Genomic DNA, 4,686 nt, shown 5'->3' with positions numbered 1-4,686 from the left:
GGGCATAGTTAGGTCATTCTGTGTCTTCCTGTTCAGAACCTTTGCTGGCTGATCTTTAGTTTCTGCACTTCCTAGTCCTTAGTGTTAAGTGTGAGGTTTGGAACAACAAAGTGCTTCCCTGCGTTTTACGTCTAGGATTCTGTTTTTTCCCCACCAAAGCTGGGCAAGCCTTCGGCATCTGAGAGTTTCTGGAAACAGACCAATTCCCCACAGGTACATTAGGTTGCACACGGTTTATTAAAACTTGATTTGGTGAATCCAATTATGCTTAAAAAAGAAATGTCAGTTGAGAAACAGACCAAGCACCGAGCAGATGTCCGAGGGGTGTGGCCTCTCTGAGAACACGCGTTAGCCATCCTTGGCTGTGCTCGCCCCATACTGAATGTTCCGGGGCTTGCAGGCCTTTGCACAGACCCGGCAGGTCCCACCGAATACCCTTGACTCTGCTACCGCTACACGCTCCTCCTTGAGGCCACTCTACCCTCCTCACTGCTGCCCTTAATGTCCTTTCTTGTGTGTCACGTCGAGTGTTCTGAATGTAATTGTGACTTCACACTTTCCTCCTCGCCTTTTGCTGGCCGAGTCCTGCCACCTCCCAGGTGGGTGCTCCGCGGTACCGGGAGGGGTCTGTCCCCATGGCCCCTGCAGAGGGGCAGCAGGCGCACGCCCAAGAGAGTTGTTGCCTCCTTCCTGATGATGTGGCTTCACTTGATGGTGTTTCTCAACATCTCTGACGTTCTGCTTTGTCTTACCCCCCTGTCGCTTGAGTCCTCGGTGGGAAGAAGTGGCGTGGATTCTGCTGATTCTCCTCCTTGTCTTCCTGCGGCACCTTTCCCAGTCCTGACTTGAGGGCAGCGCTGTGTCCACACCACCCGGTGCGTGGGCAGATTTCAGCGGGAGCAGGGAGGCTCCATCCTGCCCGGCTTCGGTGCTTGCTGGCCCCCGTGCCCTGTCCCTTCTCGCTGTATCTTACCTGACTCCTCTTTTAAGAACATTCATCCGTGTACTTCCCAGCCCCCTCCCCAGGGAGTCCAGGGTGGTCTCCAGGTCCTCCACGTAGCTGCACTTACAAAGACTGCTTTTCCAAATAAAGTCACATGCACAGGTTCCAGAGATTTGGACATAGACGGGACCACCTCCCCAGTCCACCTGTTTCTGGAGAAGGCCTGCTCTGCCCGGTCCTACCCCGGAGGCATCAGGGTGGGGAGGACGGGCCCAGCCCTCCCACGGGGAAGAGGACTCTTGGGTCACACGACAGGCCCTAGACTGTCCAGGCAGAAAGTGGAAGATGGAAATTAGTCAAGAGGACCCCTGGCATGTATCAGGATTACTGCCGGTTGATCTCACTCGAGTGTGCTGGGCCTCTCCTAGCCACGAGCGTGCGTGTGCCTGGTGAGGGTGAGTGTTCTCTGCTTTGGTAGAAGGCACTTTCAGGGACCCCTGAGACAGGAACCAGTCTGGAAAGGCACTAGGACGTGCGGGGGAGACAGCGATGCAAGAGGAAACCACCCTGCCCACACGTGAGAGGAAGCAGCATCAGGTCTGGACGCCAGGATGCCAGCCAGGCTGGGCTGTGGTGAGGGCCAGGCGCAGGGAGGCCTGTGTCCCACTGTGCCGCCTCCAAGGCCTCCGTCCGCTGTGAGCCATGGGCATGGTGGCCGCCCACAGGGTTTCGGGGCACACACACCAGAGCACATCCAGCAGTTAGAGGGTAGGTCAGCCTCTCCTGCGCAAATGGTGGCTGCCGCCCCACTTGCTTGGATTGTTTTCAGTGCGTCCGGCCAGCCGTCCTTAGAGGAGGCGAACAGAACCTTTCTCCACTGGTGCTGAGGGGATCTGAGCTGAAATCAAGAGTCAGGTGCTTAGTTGTCTGAACCACCCAGGTACTGCTAATTTCGATTGATTTTTAAAGATGTTAAGCAACTTCTGCACAGACCCACGACCCAGCTATCAAGAGTTGCATTCTCCCCTGACAGTGGCAGCTGAGTGACCCTAGTTTTTGTTTTTTTTAGTTTTAATGGTTATTTTTGAGAGACACACACACAGAGTGCAACTGGGGGAGGGGAAGAGAGTCAGGGAGACACAGAATCCGAAAAAGGCTCCATGCTCTGAGCTGTCAACAAAGAGCCCGACCTAGGGCTTCAACTCGTGAATCGGGAGATTATGACCTGAGTCGAAGTTGGACACAGCCAAGTGAGCCATCGAGGTGCCCCTGTTTTTCATGTTTTGCTCAAAGTGCCACCACACACATTATTTCAAGGAAAACTGCGGCTGCACTGCCCCACCCTAATTCTTACACCCCTCCCTACCCCATGCGATAGTGTTCTAACCGTTTTGTCCCCTTACTTACCTGCTAACTCACGTGTGCTCAGTGTGAGCCCTGGCACATCCACTTCAGATTTACCCAGTGGCATCTAGGTAATAAAGCGATATGTATCACTCAGCCACGTGGATTGCAAGGAGGACAACAGAAAGGGCAAACGGTGTCACCGTATGCCCCGGGATTTACACGTGAACTCACCCACTCTCTGGGAATTCTACGCCCTGGGTTATATCAGGGTAAGCATCAATGATTAAGAGACCATGTGGGTTGATACTGGTGGAAGATGGGTGATGGATTCATGAGGGTTTACTGTACATCTTCCTTTGGCATTTGTGCAGAAGTTTCTAGAATAGAAAACGTTAGTAGTTGTTTAGGGATCCCCTCCATGCGATAGATGGTCTCAGCCTGGAACGACTGCTCCCTGGCCCTCACTTTGGAACGTAAGGTAGCCCGGGTTCAAACTTTGAGCTGCACCGGCAGCGGAGACACGTTTCCAATCACAAATCAATGTGCAAGTCTACACGTCACGATTCCATCTTGACCTTGCTTTCACATTTTGATTCGTGTGACATCAGGATGCTTCCTACAAGCGGTGACGTCTTAGACCTGCTGAAACGTGGCCTATGATGACATCAAAGTCACGATGGGAGGTAGTTGCTTGTCTCCAACTCCCTTTGAGAGGTGGAGTCTAAGGCCTCCCCTTGAGCCTGGGCCGGCCTCGGTGACATGCTTGACCAGATGGATGTGTAGATGGGATGCTCGGGGGACCTGTGGTTCTTGAGTGTGACAGAGTTGCTCACAGAGGTAAGCGGTGCGTGCTTGGCACTGGCTGGTTTCTAGGGGAAGAGAGGACTTGATTTCTCTACTCTGTAATTCGTAACAATGCAGTGCCTGTCGAGGTTGGTGTATCATTTGTGGGAGTCGGTGGGGAGTCGGTGGCTTGATGAATTGGTGTCTTGGTCTCTCTGCAGTCGCAGTGACCGTTCATGAGGAATGCAGCTGGTTTCTGCCTTGCTCCCCGAGCCACACTGCTCTAATCCAGACAGCGGTCCCTGTGCTCTGCTTGTATCCCAGCTGCATCACGGTCCCTTCACAGAGATTTCTTTGGGTTATGTATATATTTTCATATCTATTTATTTTTGAGAGAGGGAGTTAAGATGTGAGAAGGGGAGGAGCAGAGAGAGAGGGAGACACAGAATCAGAAGCAGTCTTCAGGCTTCCAGCTTCCAGCCCAGAGGTGGACTCAGGGCTCGAACCCACAAACCTCGAGATCATGACCTGAGTCGAAAGTTGGACGCTTAATCTGGTTAGTCACTCAGGTGGCCCTTTTGTGTTTGTGTGGGTGGGTGGGTGCGTGGGTGTGTGTGCATGTGTGATTTTGCTTGTGTATGTGTTTAACTCACAGTAATAGATTTTTTCGCTTGTAGCAAAGTCCTCATTTACAAGGAACAAAGACTGGAGGCCATGAGGAGATGTATGCTGGCAGGTTGCAGCAATGATTTCTGTTGGCACGAAGAGAAAACTTTATGCAGCTATAAATCTTTGGAAACTTATTTTCTGTATTTTCTCAATTTGTCTGAAAAACCGTTGAGCTATTTGGTTAGTCAAATGCACTTCCTCCTTGCCTCCTTCGGATTTCTTCACAAAGCCGTGTGAAGTGTGGGAGGATGTCCTGGAGTCCTGAAAAGGTCTGCACGCCTGACGACTTGCCCTGGCGGCAGACGTCCTCCTACGTTTTTATTCTTCATCGCGTTACACACGGATCCCTCCAGACGCTTGGGATTTCCTCAATGGATGGCTAGGTTTCAGAGAGAGACCTGTGAACATCCTCTTACCTCCCGCCAGGAAGAAACGACTGTGTTTATCAAATTAAAGGAAATCTTGCCATTTGCCGTTACATGCATGGAACTGGAGGATATTATGGTAAGTGAAATTAGTCAGAGAAACACAAAAATCATGACCTCACTCATATGAAGACTTTAAGAGACAAGGGATGAACATATGGGAAGGGTAATAAAAATAATATAAAAATAGGGAGGGGGACAAAACAGAAGAGACTCATAAATAAGGAGAACAAAATGAGGGTTACTGGATGGTTTGTGAGAGGGTGGATGGGCTAAATGGGTAAGGGACACTAAAGAATCTAGTGAAATCATTTTTGCACTATAGGCTAACCAATTTGGAGGTAATTATAAAAAAAAAACATGAAATTAAAACAAAAAAGAAAAGTCTGTGCCTTCTCACCATGGTATTCCTTCCCCTCGGACCACAGCGGTGAGTCCCTGGGCAAGGATGGGGATGGGGAGGGGATTTTTTTCTTTGGGTGTGCTGATATCAGATCAGGATAGAAATTTTTTCTGGGA

General features: G+C 50.8%; 1 long non-coding RNA gene across 1 annotated transcript; it reads right to left on the bottom strand.

Moving 5' to 3' along the window:
* Window positions 1–218: 218 nt before the first annotated feature.
* On the bottom strand, window positions 219–4,321 carry LOC123383611. The gene is made up of 2 exons (XR_006593515.1): window positions 2,351–4,321; window positions 219–1,841 (listed from the first exon to the last, which is right to left on the bottom strand). It is a non-coding gene; the product is annotated as an uncharacterized LOC123383611 (long non-coding RNA).
* Window positions 4,322–4,686: the final 365 nt, after the last annotated feature.

This window comes from Felis catus, assembly GCF_018350175.1.
Source record: "Felis catus isolate Fca126 chromosome D2 unlocalized genomic scaffold, F.catus_Fca126_mat1.0 chrD2_random_Un_scaffold_79, whole genome shotgun sequence".
In the NCBI taxonomy this organism is placed as follows: Eukaryota; Metazoa; Chordata; class Mammalia; order Carnivora; family Felidae; genus Felis; species Felis catus.
This window is presented reverse-complemented; position numbering and strand designations above follow the sequence as displayed.